This window comes from Podarcis cretensis (assembly GCF_951804945.1).
Source record: "Podarcis cretensis genome assembly, chromosome: Z".
Classification (NCBI taxonomy): domain Eukaryota; kingdom Metazoa; phylum Chordata; class Lepidosauria; order Squamata; family Lacertidae; genus Podarcis; species Podarcis cretensis.
The window spans coordinates 28501576-28526238 of NC_137184.1; the positions used below are offsets into that span (position 1 = coordinate 28501576).

Genomic DNA, 24663 nt, shown 5'->3' on the forward strand with positions numbered 1-24663 from the left:
GTCCATGTGCAACTGATAAAGCCCAATTTAGCTGGAAAGGTGGGGAGGAGAGTGGGGGGAGGACAACTCTCAAATCAAATTCGAGAAGGACGCCCTATATGCTTCCTAAGTGCTAAACCCAAGGGAAATTACTTCATCAAACCTGATCCAGACCACAGTAATGAAGACTGTGATATAGCTAGTGTTCGGCCATGTTGACTTTACAGTACTGGAATTAATCCATCTGCATAGCAGTTCAGTGAAATCATTTCCAGGCCGTGGAGTCTCTAGGGGTGACCATTTCTTTTTAAACATTTTTTTTTCCAGGCCCAGATGCCTAACCTTTCTAGCTGGGGGAATGAATGTTATAACTGATATATTGTTAACTTTTTTTAAAAAAAAGAAAAGAAAAAAAAAATTAAAAGCAGTGACAGCTGTCTGTCTTGATGGGATCTTGTCAAATTTTCATTAAGAGGATCATAACCCTCAAGTTCCAAAACGAATTTCAGTGGCAGTTTGCACACCGCTGTCAGCCTCTTCCTCTTTTCAGCTGCACTATACTGTAGGCGACCTTTGGGGGGCTGTTTAGCCGTTCCAAAGTTCTGCTAATTTGCTTGGATGGGTTTTCATGCCGCTTAACATTTCGCACAGCTGGAGACAGGAGCACACTCAAATTTGGGGAGGAGGGGATTGGGAGTTTCCCCTCTGAGAAGGACTTCAAGCTAATCCTGTTGTGATGTAGGTCTATCCAATGTGTCATTAACATAGTCTGATCTTTAGTGCAACTGGTGCTACTCTTACAGATGGGTAAATCTGTCATTTTTTCTTTCTCTCAGTTTCTCATTCTTCCAATCTTAAATTCAGTTCTCCACATTTCCACATCACCTCTCGCTTACTATCCACATTTTTTTGCAAATATAATATAATGCATTTTTATGTTATTTTCACAAATATGTGCATTTTATGCACACTATATGCATTTTTGTGTAGACTACTTGACTGGAAAACTGCACTGCAAAATTCAGTGAAGTGCAGTTTTTAGAAGGATGGTTGTGTTTTGGATCACACATTTCTTTGGGAAATGCAAATTAGGTAGGTTCACCTTTATAGAAATCTAAATAATAATAATAATAATAATAATAATAATAATAATAATAATAATAATATGGTGCCACATTTACACACAGTTTAGAGCCTCAGATTATGGGCTTGTCCACACTTCCATCTGTGCAGTGATTTCTAGGCATGAATCCATAAGGGGTCCCCCCCTCCTAACCAGATACCACCCAGAATACCCATGGTTTATTATTGACTTAGAACAAATATCAATCTGGTTTTCTGTAGATTGGCATTTGTTCTGATTCAGCAGTAAAAGATGGATTTTCCTTGGGAAAGTGGCGGGCTGAAAGAAAAACCTCTTGGACCTCTTGAAATGTGAATTAGCCTTATGAGGCACATCTGACTGGCAAAAAATCACTGAATTGCAACTTTTACGTAAATGGTTAAAAAACTCAACAGCGAAAACAGAGTCAGAAGCAAACATTATCATTCAGACATGGCAAAAATATACTCAGTGGCTTAGTGATTTCTTTTCTCATATTTTGCTTATTAGTATGTGCAGAAATGACTATAATTTATATCAAAAAAATTAATTAGTTCAAGTGTCCATTTCTATTTTCATTGTCATTTCTGTTAGAATACTATACATTTTTTATAATGCTATGGGATTTCTTATACTTGGCATAGCTTTAGGATTCAGCATGTCTTAATCCAGCCTTGGCCATATAAAATAAGAAATTTTAAAAAGTTCAACATTTGTCAGTCATCCCAATGCTTTTGCACTCATTGGTCAGGTCACTGGAAGGTAAGAGCAGGTTTACTTCCTACTAAGCAATTGGGTAGTACACTGTGTATAGATACTTTTCCTTCTATCTCCAATAACCAGATATTATTTAACAAATGTGTGCTATAATGTGGATCTGTTGTTTCTTTCATTGCAGGCTAACTCATAAACAGATTGGGAAGGACTTATGAGTGAACACCTGCATATGCAACACAGACCAAGGATAGACAGATTCTTATACCTTGGAGAGTTGGCTCCATTCATGACTGACAGTGCTGGGGCAGATGGAACACTTAATCTGGTTCAGCAAAGTTCCCTAGAATTGCCAGATGACACAGGTCAAGGGTGTCTTTTGATGATGGTAGAGATTTAGGAGCTGCATAAACTAGCCCCTTCTAGATCTCTACAATAATCCAAGATGACGTTTTCCCACATCATCTAGCAACGCCACTGAAGCTTGCCGAACCAGATTAAGTGTTCCATCTGCACTAGTACTGTCAATCATGAAAGGCAGCAACTGTCTAAGCTCCAGGACAGAGAAATACACACACTTCTTTCTAACCTTATATATCTCCTTTTCTTCCTTGCAAAGTTGCCAGGTCATAACACAGAGGACCACCATATCTCTTTAACAAGGTCTCCAGCTGTGATAGAGGATGCAGCTGTCGACTCCTCTGCCCTCCTCTTCCCTATGGTCCCTTTGCTGTCCCCCATATCCCACTCAGGATAATGTGAGAGTTTGGTAGGAGAAGAGATAATTATACTAATGGAGGAACAATATGAAAGAGGCTGCATCTGCATTACCTTTCGCTGTGGTCTGATTATGTGACAGGGACAGGATAGCCTCTTCCCCAAAGTAGGAATGCTGTTGCTGGGCCTGAAGAGAGTGTGGCCTCCATAGCTGAGTACCAGAGTGCACACAGAAGGCCCCAGATCCAACCCCTGTCATTTCCAGTTTAAAAGGAACAGGTATCAGGATACTTAAGGACCACCTCTCTGTGTATTAACCTGCCTGGACCCTTAGATCATCACCTGAGGCCCTTGCCACATGCAAGGGAAGCCTGAAGGCTGGCAACAAGAGAATTGGCTTTTTCTGCTCCTGATCTATGGAATGCTCATCCTAGCCTTCATTTTTAGTGTTTGTATTTTCCTGGGCATTTGGGCAGCACCAATGATTGGATGCACAATATAGGAATTGGGCTGTTAGTGTTGTGGCATCTGCCTTCTGGAATCCCTTCCCATTAAAGCATAGACAGGCAGCAATGCTGCTGTCTTTTCAGCACCTACGGAAGCACCTGCTTCCCTATTCTTGTAATTTTAAGTTGTTTTAAACTGTTTTTATTATTGTATAATCTTGTGCTTTGATTGTTGTAACCTGCCCTGGGACCTTCAGGTGAAGGGTGAGCAATAAATTCTATAATGATAGTGATGATAAGCCATCTGTATCCTGTTGCTTCTAGAAGAATACTCTTTGATGTGTCTTCCCTCAGCCCAGCTTCCTTGTGATTCGAAAACCACAAGGAATTGTGCTGCAAAGAGGAGACTTTTGCACATGTGCACATGAAAGCTTTGCTTGGCATGCAAAAAGAAGTCATCAGGTGAAGGTATCCCTGCCCTTACTCTGATGCTAACAGCAATGGGAGAAAGCAACTTGGAAACACAGCAGGGGGAAATGACCTTGCAGCATTTCAATCCACAGATGTGAACATAGGCCTAGTGCAGAAATGCCCTATGAACTTGGGGGTCGCCCAGTCAGACTGATGAGCAGTAGATTCAGAAAAGGCAAACCAATGCACTTCCTTATTTGCACAATGAATACTTAATTCATGGAGTTCACTGCCACAAGATGGAGTGATAGCCTTTTGCTTAAATTAAAATAGGAGTCAATAACATGTGGCCCTCCAGATGTTACTGGACGCCCAACTCCAATCATCCCTGACCACTGGCCATGCTGGGTGGGGCTAGTAGGAGCTGGAACCCAAGGACTACAGGTTCCCCATCCCCACTTTAAAATGAGATTTAGTAGATTCGTGGGCATTAGCCATCACTGCTGTAAGAGCTTCCATCTCCTGTCATTGCTAAGATATTGGCAGTGGAGCAGAAAAAAGTACAGTGGTACCTCAGGTTAAGAACTTAATTCGTTCTGGAGGTCTGTTCTTAACCAGAAACTGTTCTTAACCTGAGGTACCACTTTAGCTAATGGGGCCTCCCGCTGCCACCGCACGATTTCTGTTCTCATCCTGAAGCAACATTCTTACCCTGATGTACTATTTCTGGGTTAGCGGAGTCTGTAACCTGAAGCATCTGTAACCTGAAGTGTCTGTAACCTGAGGTACCACTGTATATGGTATAAAGTATTTGTCAGTGGGAAGCATTTAATTCCCATTCAGTTCCATGGGGCTTTGACAGAAAAGTTATTGATGGAATCCATCCCACATGAGCAAAACAACCAGGCCTTTGTGTATGAAGAAATTAAGCAACTGAATAATAAGCCATTTAATTTATTTAACTACTTCCAAGCTATGAGCAAAAAACCCAACTTTTTTTTTGGTCACAAGTTGATAAAACTTGTTTCATACAAAGGTTTTGAGAAAGAATGACCAAGTTCACTTAAAAAAAAATTAAAGGGATCAGGTTACTCTTACAATGCTAGTATAATCCAGTACTTTTAAATCAAATTACATTGGACGGCTTACCAGTATTCCTTCTAAATTGAGTTTACTCATCTGTGTGCTTTCCTTTTTAGAAAGAAAAACAAATGAGATGTACATAATAAAGTTTGCAGCTCAATCCATAGGCAACAAGAGAACAGTTTCCAAGGTCAACGTCCAGGGCACTGTCACAGGACATTGACAAGGAATCAGGCAACTATTTGGGACTACTTCATTTCAAGCTGTTTTTTCCTTATACTTATTTACTTTGTGTGTTCACTCAGCTGTTTTGAAGAAACCAAAAGATAGGCACATGGGGCTGTCAACATGTTTTGGACTACAACTCCCATGAGTCCCAGCCAGCATGACTGGATAGCATCAAATTGGAGAAGGCTGACATATCTGAAGGATCACCTTCTCTTTGTCAAGGCTGGGTGATAGACAGCTTTCAGAAATGAATCAGGAAATCAGAGCCAAGAAGATCACTCCTGCTCAGCCCAAACAGGAAGGGCTTTAGAGACCTTCTGGTCTAACGGAGCCCTGTGGGTTCAGAGCCTGAAATTACTTAATTTGTAGGAAGGTATTCCTATCTGCATCTCTATTGGTTCATCACAATGTATAGTGGAGGTGGGGACTAATAGGCCCCCTTCTCCCTGCTGAGATCTACAAGGGAAACACGGAGACTAAGCAGGAGGAGGAAGCTGACAGCCAATGCCACCTCCTGGATTTGTTTTAAGTAAGAAGGTGAGCAGGTGGTGGCAGACTGAGGTTGGTGTGGCAGTGCCCCATTTTCTTTAACAGACCAACTTGCGCTGCTTGCCACACAGTGGGGTCAGGACCATGAGGTCCAGGGGCCAAATGCAACCTTCCAAGTATCTCTGTGTGGCCCTTGTGGGACTCTCCACAGTTCACACATACTCTTGAGCCACACCATCTTTCCCCAGTCCACACCTTGCTGGCGTTGTTTCAGATATTGCTTTAGTGTCCTTGCCCAGCTTGAATGTGCCCTTGAACTCTCCGAATGAGTCTTGCTTACCTGGATGAAGGACAGAGAAACAAGCCATTTGTACAAAGCTGAAATTTATATTGCCCTGCCCTGACATGTAACCTCCAAAAGGTTGCACAGAAGAGAATGTGGCCTTCAGGATGAAAAGGATCCATACACTGGCTCTACCCCAGCTTCCCTTCTGACTTTTCTGAGCTTGGAGCCCCAATGTGGAGCCCATGGGCACTGTGGCGCCCTCATACATCCCCCTTGGTGTCTGCACCAGGGGAAGGGAGGCTGGCGTCTGACACAGAAGAGGGGGGCAGTGGTCTGTGGGGACCTGTCCCATCCAGGAAGCAAGAATCAGAGGCAGGCAAAGCTTCATAACTGGAGGAAGAGGCATGCCAAGTAAGTGCAGGGCCAGGTTCTTCCCCAGGTTCTTTTGCACCACTGTCTTCCAGAACCAATAGAGAATTGAAGTGAGAGACCTGAAGCATCTTTCATGCAGATGTAGTCTCTGACTACGTATGCACAGCTCGTCAGGAGAAGGTACATAAACTGGGAGTGGTCTCCAGTTGCTGCAACTGCTCCATAAAGAGCAGACCTGGGAATAGCTGCCTATATGCTGAATTGGTGTGCATAGGCCTCCAGAGCTGCAGAAGTAGAGTTACTGCTGTGCCGTGTGCTTTATTGGCTGGGAAGTGCTCTTGAAACCATGGCTTTTTTCTTACATTCCCTGGGGAGAGTTTTCTACAAAATTGGGGCCACCACTGCAAAAGCCCATTCTCATGTTACCCCCCCCCCTTGGATGAGGCACGTAGAGTGGACCCTCTGATGAAGACTGCAGGCTGGTTCATGTTGTAACAGTAACAATTCCAAATGTTTGTCTATACATATAAATGAGCATATACACAATTTATCCAAATGAGTGACCTCTTTTGTCCTCTCTTCTGAAGATGGATGCCATCTCTTTGCATGACACCTAGAATGCCTCTAGCCAGGTATTTTGCTTCAGGGTGCACAAAAACTTGGAATCCCTGCAGGCTGGGAATATGACATAGTGCCTCTAGATGGAGAACTACACCTTCTTTTGATTTTGCAAACGCTCAATGGTTTTCCATTTGCAAACATTCTTCTGGGTTCTAGGAAACTAGAATAAAACTGGAGTAATAATTTAAGCATTAAGGGGGTAGGGGGGAATACAAAACTTTCCCTATAAAAGCATAGATTCTATGATGACTAACCTGAAGCCTGTAAATCTTGTGATTATTTTCAGATTTGATGGACACTGGACTGCTTCCTTCGTGACCCTAAATTCTGCAGAATAAACACGCAGGGTCAAGTGATTACGTCTATGAATTTATACATGCATAACCACTAAATTGTTCTCTGTCCCCAGTTCCGGGATAGCATCGTACAACTGCAAACCTCGTCATCATTTTGAGTTATTTGTTTAATTTCCAGCAGGCATATCCCAAAGGCCACAGTTTAAAGGAAAAGTTTGAAACACAGCCCTGGGCCATATGTATTCACTATTCATTAAATCAGGGATTTGATATTTCTGTTTTTTTGTTTTCCAGGGAAATTAGAGTAAATCCATTATCCCATATGTGGAAAGGCTCTGAAGTCTAAAGAATGAAAAAAATAACAAGAATAGCCTGATGGTATGGGAGGGAAGTACACATCTGAAACAGTGGGGAAAATCTGCCTTCCCATTTGCCTCTGTTTCAAGGTTTTCTGAATTAAACCAGTTGCTTAGATCCATTCCTGTCTGGCTTTAAGACTGGTATTTGAAAAGAAACTGCTTTGATTTCTTTGCTGGGTCACCTGCAGTGAAGGATAGATTGGGGGAGTTCTCTGCCTTGTTGGTTCTCCTGGACCTCTTAGCAGCTTTTGAGACCACCAGGCATGACATCCTTCTGAGCTAAATGATAAGGATGGAGAAATATGATACTGGTCTTCAGTGGTTCCTTGGCTTGGTGGTATTCCCTAAACCTTTGCCATCCCTGGATGCCCAATTGGCAGTGGTTGCTAGGAGTGCCTTCTATCACATTTGGCTCATAAGGCAGCCGGGGTCTTTCCTAGAGAAGACTTGGCTTTAGCCACCCATGCTTTGGGTACTTCCATGTTGGATTGTTGTAGTGCAGTTCTACATGGAAGTACCTTTTGAAGCTAGTCAATAGTGGAGAAGGCAGCTGCCAACTTCTTTTCTGGTGGTCATAGGGCCAAACATACATTTCTATTTTTACACCAGCTCAGCTGGCTTCATATTTGCATCTGCCTCAATTAAAAGGGCTGGTTTGAGCCTTTCAAGCCCTAAACTGCTTAGCACCAGGTAACATAACATGTCATGCCTCAAGTCAGGCCCAAGCCAGGATAATACATCATTTCTAGCTCCAGGGGTTCCTGTCTCCTGGCACAGGGGTGTTCCCACTGGGACTAGCAGCTATTCTGTGTGGTGCTCCAGCATAACATCAGAGTATGACATCCTCTTGGGCAGTAAAATATTCTTAGGTTCTTAATTGGCTTCACCCACCATGATTAGCTTCTGCGGCCCTTGAAGGAAGGAAGAGATAAAAGGGACATTTTGTTTGGGCTAAAACTGTGGCCCTCTTCAGGCACTCTGCTTGCATGCAAAAGTAACATGCAAGCAGGAATGACTGCACCAAGATCTGCCTGGGTACTGGGGATACTTTTTATTATTATTTTCCTTTCAAAAGGCAAACCTACCTAATTCTCATTTTCCCAAACACTATGCAATCAAAAATGCAGCCACCCTAAATTTACATTTCTCTGAATTTTGAAATGGAGTTCTCCATCCAAGTCATGTGTACAAAAATGCATTTATTAGGGTAAAGATTATGGGTGGATTAGAGCATACCTTCTCTCTCTCTCTCTCTCTCTCTCTCTCTCTCTCTCTCTCTCACACACACACACACACTTTTCATTCAAGCTACAGAGGTTTGAAGGAGAAGTTGGAGTGGGGTAGCTTTAAAGCCCTTTGTAAGCAGTCCCACCGCAGGTGGCACTGTGGGTTAAAGCCTCAGCGCCTAGGGCTTGCCGATCGAAAGGTTGGCGGTTCGAATCCCTGCGGCGGGGTGCGCTCCCGCTGCTCGGTCCCAGCGCCTGCCAACCTAGCAGTTCGAAAGCACCTCCAGGTGCAAGTAGATAAATAGGGACCGCTTACCAGCGGGAAGGTAAACGGTGTTTCCGTGTGCGGCTCTGGCTCGCCAGAGCAGCGATGTCACGCTGGCCACGTGACCCGGAAGTGTCTCCGGACAGCGCTGGCCCTCGGCCTCTTAAGTGAGATGGGCGCACAACCCCAGAGTCTGTCAAGACTGGCCCGTACGGGCAGGGGTACCTTTACCTTTACCTTTAAGCAGTCCCACAGTTCACTTGCTTTGAAGTACCAAGAATCTGGACCTCAAACAAAGGAAAGCACCTGGTGTCACTATGATGCCCTATGGGGTGGAAGAGATGAAGATCTGGTTCTCTGGCCAGAAAATGTTCCCTACTTCTGGGGTACACTGACTAGTAGCATCTCACCAGGATATGAACATAGAAAGTTGCTTCATACCAAGTCAGACTCAGCAGTCCATGCAGTTCAATGTTGTCTATATTGACTGACAGTGGCTGTCCAGTGTTTCAGGCAGGGTTCTCTGGCAGTGCAATCTGGAGATGTTGGGGAATGAACTTGGAACTTTCCACACAGAGTGTTGTTGCTTTGCCACTAAGCTTTGGTTCTTCCCTGAATATGGGAATAAAACTACTAAACTACTTGTTAAGTATAGTAAGCATGACTGAGATTATATAGGCTACTATGACCACTCCATGCTGGTATGATTCTATTTGTTATTTGCTGCTCCGCTGTTGCTGCTGCTGCTGCTGCTGCTACTACTACTATTACTACTTAGGGTAATACATGAATGAAGTAGAATATAAGTGGGAATTTGATCCTCAAATCACCCTTCCACTCATCATAGATTGTTTCGTTGAAGCACTTTGAAAAGTCCCTTGTTACTGTTTTGCTGGATGAATGCCCAAAAGCTTTAGCCAAAGCAAACAAAAATCAATTGAGAAATTTTCCCATTCACATCCATTCATATCGGGCTTAGATCAGTTCTCAAATGCAGAGACCTTGCAACCGTTTTGCATGCAGTTGCCAGAGGTTTTGGCAGATTGACTGTGTGCCCCTTTGTATCTCCTTGAACCTTGGCAGGATCACACAACCTCTCACACAAAAGCAGAACGCTTATCTTAAATTGCTTGAATTTTGGATGGTTTGCTTTCTTAAAACTAAGCCACACTTCACTTTGACTCTGCTGTGACATAGAGGACCCATTGGTTGGGTATAAATGCAAATAAAATAAAATTATCAGTTCCATAATTAAGATGTTGTTGATTTAAGAATAGCCATTCCCTCCAGCCTTGGGGTGGATGTAAACTGTTGTTGTTGTTGTTAAATGAACAAGAACTTTTTAGACACTGGCTTTTGGGTTTTCTCCAAAGCACAAGAGTTATCATGACCTTCAATTTCAAAGCCCACAAGTGAGGAAGCTCAAGCCCAGGAGCCAAATACAGACCTCCAAACCTGTACACCTGGCCCTTAGAAATCGACCAAACTCCCTCACCAGCCACACCCTTTACCAGCTTTGCTTCATACCCTCTTTGAGCATTTTTGCATTTTGAATCAGAATCCATGGTGCAAGTCAGTTGTCGGGGACTGAGGAGAAAACCAGAGGCAGAACTGAGTGGTGAGTTCACAAGTGCACACTCATGAAGAGATGAGTATGGAGTATGGAAGGTAGATTGAGAGTGTATGAGTAAAACAGGTAGGAGACAGAAATAACAGTGACCTTACTGTAGGTATCTGCTGTAGACCTCCAAGCCAGACTGAATACTTGGGTGATGCCTTCCTAGAGCAGAGTGTCAAACATTCAAAAAGGAGAGATAGAATAGTCATGGGAGACTTCAATTTCCCTGATATCTGTTGGAACTCAAACTCTGCCAAGAATGTAAAGTTCAACAAATTCCTTCATTGCTTCACTGACAAATTCATTTCCCAGAAGGTGGAAGAAGTGGCAAGGGGGTCATCTCTCTTGGACCTGGTTCTTACCAACAAGGAAGAACTGATTGATGAAGTGGAAGTACTGGGAACCTTGGGAGGAAGTGATCATGCCCTCATGGATTTCGTTATAAGCAGGCAAGGGAAATCTGAGTGTAGTCGGACATGAACACTGGACTGATTTCAAAAAACTTAAGAAACTACTGGGTAAGATCCCATGGTCAGAACTACTCAAACAGAAGGCAGGCCAAGATGGATGGGTGTTTCTTAAAGGTGAAATACTGAATGCACAAATGCAGACAACTCCAACAAGAAAGGAAAGGGGGGCATCTAAATAAACTGGGATGGCTGCCTAAGCAACTTACAGATGGGCTGAGATTTAAGAAGGGCATGTATAACAAATAGAATAAAGGGGAAATCATTAAGAAAGGGAATACATGAGTAGCCAAGGTTAGACAGGCCAAAGCTCAGAACAAGCTCAGGCTTGCAAGAGAGGTTAAAAATATGTTTTTAAGGTTTCTTTGACTATATTAGAAGCAAAAGGAAGAACAACCAAGTAGGAAGTCACAGTAGGAGGCAGTAACACTTACTGAATACCTGTTGCTGGAAACCACAGGAGGAGAGAGTGCTCTGCTGCTTGGCCCCTGCTTGCATATTCCCTGCAGGCATATGGTTGGCCATTGTGAAAACAGGATGGGGGACTGGCTGGACCATTGGCCTGGCCCAGCAGGCTCTTCTTGCATTCTTATGTCAACCCAAATGATAGAGCACACATTCCCACTTATCCCATGGGATAAGGCTAAAATGTTTCAGACATTTTAGTTTTAGGGCTTTTAAAAATGACTATGGAGAGGTGGAAAAAAGGCACAGAAGACCCCAGGTTCATTCCCTGTTGTCTCCAGGTTGGGATGGGAGAAGCTCCTGCTCAAAACCCTGGAGAGCCTCTGCCAGTCAGAATAGACAAAACTGAACTAGATGGACCAACTGAACTAGATGGACCAATTATACTGACTCAGTATAAGGCAGTTTTCTATGTTCCTCTGTTTATGGATGTATGTGTGGTGTTTAATTCAGGGATAGGAAACTTGTGGTCCTCCAGATTGTTGGACTATGAGTCCCTGATAATTGGCCCTGCTACCTGAGGTTGATGTGAGTTGTAGACCAATAAAATATACAGAAGGTCACAGTTTTCCCATCACTGCTTTGATTTGTTTAAACTTTCAGCCTTCACACTGCCATCTTATAGCAACGTGTAAAACATTGTGTTCTGCAGTAGTGCAGAGCACCATCAGAAGTGGGACCCTTCTTTACACTTCTCCTAAGCTGACAAATATAAGGATCTCATTTGTAATCAGTAAAATTGCAGGGTTGGGGGGGGGGCTGAATTTGCAATACAGTAGAGAGGGGATTTAAAATTCAGGCACTAGTTAATCTTGGCCTCTTGAGTTTGCCTGTCAAAATCAGCTACATCTAGTAATAAAAACCACCTAAGGACCTTTTTGTACTGACCTTGACTCCCCATGATCCAAAGGTAGAGCTTCTTTCTGCCAAGTAAATCCCTTGTTAATGTTGCTGAGATTGAAATTTATGGTCATGGAAGGTGTTGAGCCACCAGAACAGATGGTTACTTACTAATTTGGAGGCTATTTGGAATGTTTTTTGAATCTGAGCAAAACTGTCCCATTTTGCAAGCTGAAAGGGCCATAAGTTTAAGGGGCTCGTATATTAAATCATTGTGTGTTTGCCTTATTGCAAAAGATTATTTGCAGGATAATTTACAGCCCATTGTCTGATCATCTGCACAGCCGGAGGCAACTGAGATAATACTTTAGGGACAGATTTTTCTGTCCAGTGATCAAACTGACTCATGAAAATGTACAGCTTGCTGATCACTGAAGCTGTAGTTGGTTTTTCTGTTGCAGGATAACATCTCTATTAATCCATGTTATAAAAAGAAGAAATACATTTTAAAACTACCAACATCTTCATTTGTATTAAAAAACTACACTGATCTACGTTTGTCCAAATAAGCTGGTGTTTCTAGGTGTCTGGTCCATCACTTGCACTTATTTATTACTTTAAAATTAAAACCAGGAAATAATAACCAGAACCCCTCAGGGGATTATCTTAAAAAGCATGCTTTCACTCATGTTTTTATACAGAGGGTTCATGCGGTTCTAATTTCCAATACAAAGAATATATAGCTCGCTTCATGGTTGACATCACTTTCTACAGAAAGTTGCTTGGTGGTTCTCTCCCCCCCCCTCCCTTCTTTGTTTCAATAAGATATTATTATTTTATCCTGTTGTCAGATGTTTGCATTGGCAGATCTCATGCAGTGCAAACGATCATTCTGGCTGCATTTCCAAAAAGTTGCTTTGAATAAAATGCTTAACAAATTAACATGAAAATGAAGATGGAGGTTCTGAGTACAATGGAAAAGCTTCATTAACTACAGATTCTATTGTTCTTTAAGTAAGAGGCTATGACCTTCCCTATTTTTTGCTTTCCCCTCTCCTCATAATGTTACTTTTCCCACTTTTCATTCATTGGAACAAGCCAGGATCCAATAACAAAATAAAGTTGAGTAATGAAAATTAATAGGGAGTTTTAATATCCAGGCGTGTGGAGTCTATCCATGGCAGATGAATTGTGCCAACCAGTAATAGCATGATATATTTACATGGGCTTTTGTACTTCTCCAGTACACAGCTGAATCAGATGGATTTGGAATGCTTCAGTGTGTTGCCAGCTATAATGGTCAGCAGTGGAGGGGACCTGAAAGTCTTCCTCACTTGGACCAATGGTAATTCTTTCACCATATGAAAGTTACAAGATTCCTCCAGGGAGATGGACCCAGCTGCAACTTGTTTTAGCTGGTGAGCAAAAGAGAAATGTTGGGCCTTTGGAAAGAAAAGGTTTCATCAAGATCTTAATACACACACACAAAATGAAAGACACAAACAGCCCCTCTATAAAACACAATTGATTGTCCCTGTGGGTATTAGAAGATATATCATAACTCCAGCACTTTCTGCAGCTGTTCTGTACCTTCTACATCTGGCTTCATAGGTAAAAAAGAATGGCGTGCATAGCAGAGTCATCATCACCACTGTCCCAGAGGGGGGGAAAGATCCAGTCAGGGGCACGGGTGGAGAGGGAATATATTCCCATGGAATTCATTAAATCAGGCAATCAATTTATGAGCATCAGCTATGTCCAAGTAGCTACATTGCAGACTTTAGGACTAGCCAATGTGGATTCCCTACAGACTACATCCCCCATCAGCCCCAGCCAGAATGGCCTGTAGTCAGGTATTGTGGGAGTTGTAGTCCACAACATCTGGAGGGCACCACATTGACTTTGGTTGTTTAGCTGTTGTTGTTTTTGCTAAGGATGCTTGGGAACTATAGGTTTTTCTTTTGCTTTAGCATCAAGGAGGAGGAATAATGGGTGTACCGACTGTGTAAAAAGAAAAAAGTCAATATCATAGTTAAATGATGCTCATATCATTTGAATATTTCCAGCAACCCTCAGCATTAGAAAAAAAAGTAAGGCATCACTTTAACAATGTAACACCATTATATCTCCAGGGCTACCAAACAATTAAAGCAACTAGCAGCCCCTTGTGGGCTCAAGAAACACCATTATTAATTTCTTAGCAATGATGACTGCATGCATCATTTTTTATGAAATAGCTGAAGCTCAACTCTGCAACATGATCTACAACTGTTGCTGGTCTCTTTCTGGTAAAAGGCTCCATAAACTTACTGCAGTATTATCAGTGCTTTTTTTCTAGAAAAAAATAGGTGCCCTCACTGTGAAGTTGTTATAGTAAGTGCCACACTTTTTAACAATTAAAGTACCCCCTGAAAAAAGCACTAATTATTATTATTTACAGTGGTACCTTGGGTTAAGAACCTGAGGTACCACTTTAGCTAATGGGGCCTCCTGCTGCCGCTGCGCTGCTGCTGCATGATTTCTGTTCTCATCCTGAAGCAAAGTTCTTAACCCGAGGTAATACTTCTGGGTTAGCAGAGTCTGTAACCTGAAGCGTAAGTAACCTGAAGCGTATGTAACCTGAAGCATATGTAACCCGAGGTACCACTGTATTGCTTTTTATATAAAAAAAATTGTCTCAAGTTGATATACAATAACCAAAACAAGCAAGCAAACACTTTTAAAACCATGAAACTAGACATTTGTTGTAAATATTCATTTATCTAGGAAAAGCCTATTGGAATAAATTTATATTCAGTTGTTTCCATGAAGAAGGCTAACTTAAGCACTTAGCTTCCTGAGTCTCTGCTACCCAGGCCTTCTGTGATGTCACAACAGCTGAGCCAATGGTAGCCAGACATCATGGCTACATCAGCTGATGGTATTAGCAGTGGTGTGGCAGGCAGCAAAGTCAGAAGTAAAAGAACATGCTAGCTGGGCTGATGGGAGTTGAAGTCCCAAAGATCTGGAGGATTCCAGGTTGAGCAAGACTGGTAAACCTAATGATAAATGGATGTTTAAAGCAGCTTCCTATAGATTTACCAGATTATCTAGCTGCTAGGAATGGGGGAGAAATTCAGTTAAATTTGCACTTACTGGCAAATGTACCTACTTCACACTCTCTGAAATTATCTGAGAAACAAAGCATCCTGAATTTGCTTCTGCCCATATTTAATGAAGGTCATATTTTTGTAATAGCTGCATAAAATGGGCCATATGTGAAATTTGCTGCCTTGCTGATTTTAATTTTCCATTAAATTCAATTCCAATTTACATCTCCCCCAAGTATAATCTCTGCATAAGTAAACCTCCCCAATTTCTTAAGCCTTTTATGAAGAAAATTGAGCTGTCTCTTCACTCGGTGCCTATAGCGACAGTAACGTGACCATTGTGTGTTTTTCCAGGACTTCTTCAACAAATAGGCGTTGGCCATTTTTATCTCAATAATTCCCGCCCGCCCCCTGCCCCCCCAAGTCTAAATCTGCACCTATTAGTATTGCCACACCCATGTTGTATTTGAGGCAAGGACAATATTTACCAGTACTTTTGTTAGTAAAGATGTTATTTGAGATGTTCATTCTGTAATAAACATCTCTAACTATTTGGTCTATTTCCCAGTCTTTATCACTTTACGTCTTGCTGCATGTCTGTACTGTATCTGTGGGATGTTTAAACTCTAAGCATCCAATGTGTTTCAATGCCAGTCATATCTATTTGGAAGAGCTCTGAGACTCGAAATTCCATTTCCCCCCTAATCCTAGCTGTTGGAGGGCTTACTACTTATTAGCCTTCTTCCTCCTCCAAATCACCATCATTGTCTTCTTTGCCTAGGCCCCCAGCCCTTATTCCTTCAGGTAGTTCCGAGTGCAGAATCTATACTTGGTTGCTGTGTGAGTGGCACCTTTGTGGGGCACCACTAAATGAAAGAGAAATCCCTAGTAATGTCAAAACCCCACTTCCTGGAGCTTTAAATTAATTGACATCTGTAATGTTTCTGGGGCTATGTCTGGAGCAGTTTCATGTTTTTTCCTATTCTTGTTTTACCCCCTACCCCCAGCTTCATTTTCGGTGAGGTGGCACAGCAGTCTATTAATTCTTGTTGGAAAGTCTTAAACTTCTGTGCCACCTCCTCCTTCATAGCTGATTTCAAGGCCGCTGAGGCTACTGGCGTGTCCTCATTCATTTCTTGTGGCTGGTGCAGCTGGGTGTTCTGACGCCATTTGAGATGCCACGGCATCACCCTCAGGCCCCAAGTGACGTTCTTTGTATATCATCGCAAAACGCACTCGAATGTTATGGTCCTTAGATCTGCTTGGTCCCTACAGCATACCCCGTTCTATAGACAATTTTCAGTGCTTAAGCTCCTTCGCTTTCAGGAGGATTCTTTAAATAAATAAAAATGTGGAATTGTTGAGAACAAAAGATCTGAAAAATGAGAAACTTAAGAGAAACAAAAATTGACAAGTTCACCCATCCCTTCTAGCTATTGATTAAAATGGGCCAAATCAATGCACAAGCCAGGGAAAAGTATAAATTTCCTAACTAAACATAGCCTTTTCCTACCAGGTTTGATTGCTGTGCATGTAGAAGTTCATTTTAACCCATTACATGAAGGTGAAGGGACACCCCAGGTGAAATTATGCCTGAAGGACAAAGCCCTAGCCTGATATGCAATGGTGTCAATCCATAATGACCCAAGTTTGGTTGGTGAAGGAAGTATGGATTTATGTTTGAGCAAAGGAAATCAGTCAAAATCATTTTCTCTCTTTCTCTCTCTCTCTCTCTCTCTTTGTTAAATGCCTAGGCAAATTTATTTGAGGTGGTTTCCCTTAAATCTCTCTGTGTTTTTTTCCCTTTTAAATACAAAAAATACCATTTGATTTTCCTGGACGCTAACCTAGACAGCTGATAGATTTTCCCTCATTACATGTGACAGGTAACCCCCCACCCCACCCCAATCAAGTGGCCTTCAGAATATTTTTTCATTTTCACAAGAGAGAGCCTAAATTCACTTACACACACACACTCTGTCCTGGAAGCAAGAACACATTCTATCATTCTCCATTCCAGTACTCCTCCCCAGGGTAAAATTGGACAGAGTACATTTAAATGTCACTCAAACCCCCCTCTTTTTTCCACTCAGTTTTAACCATATGGGTTAATTTTACCCTCTCTCTAATTCCCCTATTATTACACATTCTTTAAGTATTTTTTTAAGTATTATGAGGAGATTCAACACATGTTGAGGATTTCCCCCTTCAATTAATGGGAGAAAGGGAGGCTGTTAGGTCTTTTTTTGCAATGTTTCAGAGGGAGGGGTTCAAGAGAAAGGGTCTTTCATTGGGGATTGCAAAACATCTCATGGCAAAGGTCAGCAGGGTAACAGGAAAATGATTTGTGTTTGCTCTCTGAAGAGGTGCATCAAGAAAGAGTCCAGAAATGCTTGCAACTTTTGTTTAAAATGCAAAATAAAATTGCATACTCCACCAAACATGTTGTTTTTAAAAGTATGTCCCATTCTTTTCCATTATTTGATTAAAGTTCATTGAGGCCCTAAAGCAGTAATAATTTTGAGGATCCCTGCTCCATCATTAATACTTATTTTGCATTTAGGAAACCCAGCCAGAGGGTGGAGTATTAATAATAATAATAATAACAATAATAATAATAATAATAATAATAATAATAATAATAATAATAAAACATATTTCTTTCTCGCTTTTTCATTCCCAAAATGGATACTCAAAACAGCTGGTAAAATTTACATTATGTGGTGTGGCACTTTAGAGCAGCTGTGGGCAAATTTCAGGCTTGTGGCATCTACTTTGTAGTCTGTAGTTTGTCACATGGAGAAACCAAGTGCAAAATATTGGTGGGACTGGAGCCAAAAGCAAAAAATTAATAATTGTGACATGGGGGATGGAACCCATGACCAACACATCTGGCTGGTTAGAATGCTCCTGTTAGGAGTTAAGGAAACAATGAAACATCTGCTTGAGATCCCTTTGGTTAAAACAAGTCCATATTTATATGGACCTGGAATCAACAGTTGGCATGGCTTCTGGGCTCAAGTTCTTGCATGGGGACCCAATACCTATCAGATCTAGCCATAGGACCACTGCTATGTTGTGTTGTGATAATAACAAACTGAAAAATGTACCCACCCACCTACTAATTCCTCTTTATCTGGAAAGAGCTCGTATCTAAAAACAGTTTTAGGGATGGAGGAGGAAAATCCTGGAATTTTAACATGAATGGCTAAATTTAAAGTGCATCCTATTGCAGTCTACTCAGTGGTAGTTCAGTAGGACTTACTTCCAGGTGCATAGGATTGCAGCATTAGATCTATCAATGGCTGGACGAATGGTTAATAATCCTGCTTATGGTTTCATCCAGTGCTCATTATTTGCTTACTTTTCTGAATAGCACCAAATAACAGATTATAATTAGGATTTCCATTTTTATTCATGGGTATAATATACTGGTGAGGGGTGCATGGTCAGAAGAAACATTTCCTGAGAACCTATCAGTGAAAATTACTCCCCTTTTTGTCCTGTTACCCCTACATGCTGTTGCTTCTGCAACATCCACCCCACCTCCCACCCTTTTCCTTTCCTCTTCCTGGGTTTGCCACATAGGAAATTCTAACCAACTGGGGATCACATAATGAAGTGGATGACATCGTGCAGGTCTTCAGCCAACCGTGTTTGGCTATGCAACATAAAACCATCAGTGAGGACAAACAACATTAACTGAGAGTGAATGTATTGCTTCCTGGAATAGTCACACACAGAACCCCAATGAGTCAAGGATCGTTGCAATGAATGGGATGTTTTCATTATACTCTTTAGTCAGGTTTGGCTATGTGTCCGTATCACTGAGACCAAATTAAGAGAAGGGAGAAAGAAATGAGGGCAATGTAGATGAATAGGAAGAGGGGGCAAGGGGGCATTTTTTTTCAACAATGCCCAAATGTTTTCCCCAAAACACTAAATAGTTATGGCATAACCTTAATTACAGTGCTAGTGAATTTATGGAGCAGGGGCTTATTAAAGTTCATTATGAGCCAGATAAATTGGAGGATGAAATTATAGCTATCCTGTGGGACTTGACATTTGAGCACATAAAGGAAAAATAACTTGGGCATGACTGAGACTGGACTACTAGGGATGGTTACTGCCAAGTTTTTACTACCTTTAAAAAGAAATTAAAGCAAGCCCAGAATTCAGAGAACCACATAATGGGAGAGACACACGCAAGAGATCATTAGACATATAGCAGTTTGTATTTTGACTCATAGCCTGAAATTCAGTTTACATTTTTCCTAATCAATGAAGCTAATATTGCTTACAGCTCAGGCATATGCCTCTGCTCGGAAGCAAGTCCTGTTGATTTCAGTGGGGTTTGCTACCTCATCCGTGGGCAACGAGCTAAGGCTCAAATCTCCCATAAACAACAGTAATTACATGTGACAATAAATTGTGCCGCAATGAAACCAACCACCATTCCTGCCCCCAAATGGTAAAAACAGATCTGAAATGTTTCCCTGCTAAGAGTTCTTCAAACTGGAAGGAACAATTTATGAAAGCTCCATGTTGGAACTGAATGCAAGTTAGTATCAGATTTATAACTGCAGCGCTGTATACATCCAGGGTATTATGTCAGATGGAGATATAGAAGATAAAGGTATCAGGCGTCTCATGAAGTGCAGGTGACCAGTAACTCTGTACTGTAAGCCGAAAGTCATATGTCAATTCTTGCCTCTCTCTCTCTTTTTTGTTCTTGTTCAGTGGAAAAAAGTAGCCTTAGCAAGCCAAATGTTCCTCCATCAAAATCAAAGGTGCAATCTGTCAAATGCAGTTGCTATACAACAACCTTCACTGGGTTCTGCCAAGTTTGTATGGTGCAATTGGTTTCTGCAGCAGGCAATTTAAGATTAATGGATCTCCCTCCCCACCCCTTCTGTTCCTTTATTTTAATTTTAATTTTAAATAATTTTAATTTTAAATAATTTTAAATAAATTAAAATTTTCCTCGTTTACAAAAGCACATGCATTGTCTCTTTCTTCAGGTTGAGTTTTCTATGGATCAGTTACATTTGTTGTGAGACATTGGTGTTTTATGCAGCATAGGGTTGGGAAGGAAAGAGGGGGGATGGGAGAGATGGAGTGGGGTGGTGAAGCTTATGTTCTTTTACTTAGTGTATATATGCGGGTTTTGTGTCAGTGTCACTTGGGTAGGTTCTCTTTCTATTCGCTAGTTATGTTTCCTTGGTGGTAAGAGAGATTGGGGTGGCCTGGGGTGTGGTTGATTGTCTTTGGTTGGCTGCAGGGGGATTTGTTTGTGTATGGCGGGGGGTTGTTGGGTTAAGTTAGCCATACTGAATTGTATGCTGTCAGTGGGTTCATGCTGTTGCCTTGTTGGGCTGTGTATGTGATAAAGGGGAGTCATGCTGGAATGAAGGCACCCTCTTCTATTTCTCCCCGTGTCAGTTTCAGTCTATTGGTTAGCTTTTCTAGTAAGGCTGTTTTCCATACTACTTGGTATCAGTGTTCCATCTTTATTCCAGTCAGGTCCCTCCAGTGTCTGAGTATGATGTTTCTGGCTGCTGAGAGTAGGTGGGTTATGAGCTCTTTATAGGGTGAGTGGGCATTGTTAGCTTGGAAGATATTCAGTAGGGCCAGTTCTGGGGTGGCTTCTAGTACCTTTTTAGTTATTTTGCTTATTTCTTATATGAGTGTTGTCCAGAAGAGTTGGGTTTGGGGGCATTCACACCACATGTGGAGGTATGAGCCTGTGGAGGTGCAGCCTTGCCAGCATTTTGGTGAGGTTCCTGGGTGTATCAACGCCAGTTTCCATGGTGTTAGGTACAATCTGTAAGTGAGTTTCAGAGTGAGTTCTTTTCTTTTCACTGATATGGATTTTAAGGGAGGTTTAGACCACATTCTAATTCAATTGGTAGGGTTATTTTCATAGCCTATGTCATCCTCCCATTGTTTTTTGATTGCATCAAGGGGTTTGGGGGGTGTTTCACAGCCGTGTTTTATATATTGTGGATACCATCCCCTTGCAACATCCCGTTGTTGTTAGGAGAAGGTTTTCAAAGGTGGTCAAGGGCCTAGTGGTTGTTGATATTACCGCTGGGTTGTTTAAGAAGACATGTAGTTGGTGGTGTGTTAGTCAAGGTATTTGGGTGTCCCCTAGTTTGTTTTGTATTTCTTGTTTTGATATGGGTTTGCTATTTTTAGAAGTCTGCTAGGCGATTTAGGCCTTTGGTTTGCCAGGTTTTTATCTGGAGATTTTGTGCTGCATGGTGGAATAGTGGGTGGTGAACCAGAGGGATTAGTGGGGATTGAGTTGGGGACAGTTTGCCTACTTCTTCCTTCCATGCTTTAAGCATGATCTGTGTGAACCTGTTTAGTGTTGTGGGGATTTTCCTTAGTTTGTTTTGGAGGAAAGTGTATGCTGGGATGGGAGTGCTTTCATTTATGTCTCTCTCCAAGTGTACCCATTGCTTCGTCTCATCTTCTAGAAGGTATGGATTATGTGGCACACTTGGTTGGCGATGTAGTATAGTTCTATGTTGGGGATTTCACATCCTGAATAGGGGAGGTGCAGGTATTTGGGACTTATTCTTGGCTTTTTGTGTGAGTGTTTTTTTTCTGCCATTTGTGGAGTTGCGTTGGTGGAATCCAGATTGGAAGGGTTTGGAATAGGTAGGTTAATTTTGGAAGGGTGGTCATTTTGATCATGCCTGTTTTATCTGAGAGAATGAAGCTGGTATTGCTCCATCTCTTCAGGTCTTTGTTAATTTGTCACCATAGGGTTTTGTAATTGTTGAGGTTTCAGGTTATTTGTACCCCTAGGTATTTGAACTTGGTGCGGCAGAGTTTTCTCTTTGTGATGTTGGTGAATTCTTGTTGGATATGGGGGAGGTGAGTGTTGAAGCACATAGCCTCAGATTTTGCAAAGTTTACTTGTAGGCCCGATACCATTGCAAATGTGTTGGGTTCTTTAGTTAAGGTAGTTGCTGTGGGGGGTGGGTCTAGTGTCATGACCATCAAGTCATCTGAAAATAGCCCTAATTTATAGGTTTTGCCTTTTATTTCCACTCCTTGGATGTCAGGGGCTACCTGGGTTAGGATTGCTAGGGGTTCCAGGGCCAGGATGAATAGGAAGGGAAACACTGGGCATCCTTGTTTTGTGCCTCTTTGGAGTGCTAGGGTATTAGAGTCCATGTTGTTAATTCTGCATTTTGTGGAGGCTTGGGAATATATTTGTCAGAGGGTTTGTAGGAAGTTAGGGCCAAACTTTATGTTGGTTAGTACTGCTTATACGTAGTTCCATTTGAAGCAATTAACGGCATTCCCCTGTGGCCTCCCTGACTCATGATACAATCATGGAAAGTACAAATGCATCAGTATTGCTTTTTATTGCAGAGCTTCATGAATGCCCAGAAGGGAATGTGCACACCTCTAAACAACAGGGTTTTCTGCCAAATGGGAACATGCCCCTCATTCATGCAGTGGGGGTTGTGGGGTGGGCATGTGGGCATGTGGGATGGAACTGAATATGTGGTGCATTGGTTCCACTTTAGAAGCTAGACCAGGTAATTTGGAACTCCAAAACTAAGGAATTCAGATGGGGAGAATTTTGAGGACATCCCATAAGAAACAATGGGTTCTCTTCCTGCCCACCCACTGCATTTCTTTCCATTGCTATTTATTTGGCTTGATCTGCCCCTCTTCCCAAATTTTTTGTTCAGCTGGCAGAATTTCTAAAATTTATTCAACTTGCCTTTTGCTAAAACCTTTACATATTTCCTTCTCCCATATGCATTGGCAACACAATTGTTATGCATGAAAGTGTGGGGTGTGGGTGTTGTTAATGTAGTCTTGATGCAACAAAAAAAATAATGTTTTAAAGTGCTGGTCTATTAGGGTATTTTGTTTGTTTGTTACATTTACATCCTGTGTTTCCGCTAAGGAGGTTACAGTGGCTTCCGTTGCTCTCCCTCTCCTCATTTCATCCCCACAACACCTTTGTGAGGTAGGTTAGGTTGAAAGACAATGAGCGGCCCAAGGTCACTCAGTGGGCTTAATGGCTGAGTGGGAGTTTGAACCCATGGTCTCCCAGAGCCTAATCCAACACCGTAACCACTATACTGCCGACTGTTGAGCAGGTTGCGCACCGTAACAGAAGCATCTGTTAGCGTTTATTGAAAGATAGGCAGACTATGTACAAAAGCAGAATCCTTTCGCTTTGTTCTTCTCACCACCTTGCCGTTCTCACACTGCAGATTGCAAGCTCATCCTGCAATCTCAAATGCCTGAACGTCTCACTTCAGAGTGCAAAATGCAACTGCCTGCTACAAACTGAGAGCAAATTGCCTTTATCTGAGCTCCCAATGTCCTTGAACCTTAGGCATGTGCTGTAAGCCACCCAGAGTGGCTGGGGAAACCCAGCCAGATGGGCAGGGTATAAATAATAAATAAATAATAAAATTATTCTTTTTTACTACTACTACTACTACTACTACTACTACTGGTGCATTGGCCCTGAGCCAAGTACTCCAATTAACTGTTGCCAAATGTGCAAATTACTGAAGTATACTGCACTGTCTCTTCTCGATGTACATGTGTGCATTTGGGATGTAGCGGAAGGGGAAGTGACTGCAGCAAACTTGCATACACAGTGTTTTGTGCAGAGTCCAGGAATGAAATGAGAAGCATGACCTGCAACAAAATGTTGCAGCATGGAGTGTTCATTTTCAGTGTTTCAAACAGACAAAGCCTTCCTGCAAGACACTCCATTCTGTCCCCCCACCCACCCAGTTGCCCATTACCAGCCTCTTACAGATGCATGCACAGTCCTCATTGGGTTATTTGAGGAGTTTTTATGGTGCAGCTGCATTCGGATTGGTGTGTACACAGTTCTGGTTGCCTCAACTCAAAAAGGATATGGCAGGGTTGGGAAAAGTTCAGAAAGGGGCAACAAAAATGTTCAAGGGGTGGAGGAGCCACTCCCCTATGAGGAAAGGTTACAGCATTTAGTTTAGAGAAAAGGAAAGCAAGACCTGATAATGATAGAGGTAAGTTTTCCTCCTTCTCCCATAATGCTAGAACCTGGAAATATTAAGGGAACCTGTATGTTGTAGGTGGTGATGATGGCCACAAAAATGAATGTCTTCAAAACAGGACTAGACTATTCTGGACAAGGCAATCAATGGCTACTAGCTAGGATGGCTACCACATGCTAGGAATTGCAGGTGGGTAGGGTGACCTGCTTTCAGGCTTTCCCAGGCATCTTGTTGGCCACCCGTGAGAAGAGGATGCTTTACTGACCATTGGCTTGATCCAGCAGGCTGCTCTTGTGTTCTTACACTTCTTGGAGGGGTAAAGGTAAAGGTACCCCTGCCCGTACGGGCCAGTCTTGACAGACTCTGGGGTTGTGCGCCCATCTCACTTAAGAGGCCAGGGGCCAGCGCTGTCCGGAGACACTTCCGGGTCACGTGGCCAGCGTGACATCGCTGCTCTGGCGAGCCAGAGCCGCACACGGAAACGCCGTTTACCTTCCCGCTGGTAAGCGGTCCCTATTTATCTACTTGCACCCGGAGGTGCTTTCGAACTGCTAGGTTGGC

At 42.3% G+C, this 24663-nt stretch overlaps 1 long non-coding RNA gene across 1 annotated transcript; it reads left to right on the top strand.

Annotated features, from left to right (window-relative positions):
* The first annotated feature begins 14938 nt into the window (after nt 1-14938).
* Nucleotides 14939-18769, top strand: LOC307208383. Its single transcript, XR_013835134.1, has 2 exons — nt 14939-15016; nt 18662-18769. It is a non-coding gene; the product is annotated as an uncharacterized lncRNA (long non-coding RNA).
* Nucleotides 18770-24663: the final 5894 nt, after the last annotated feature.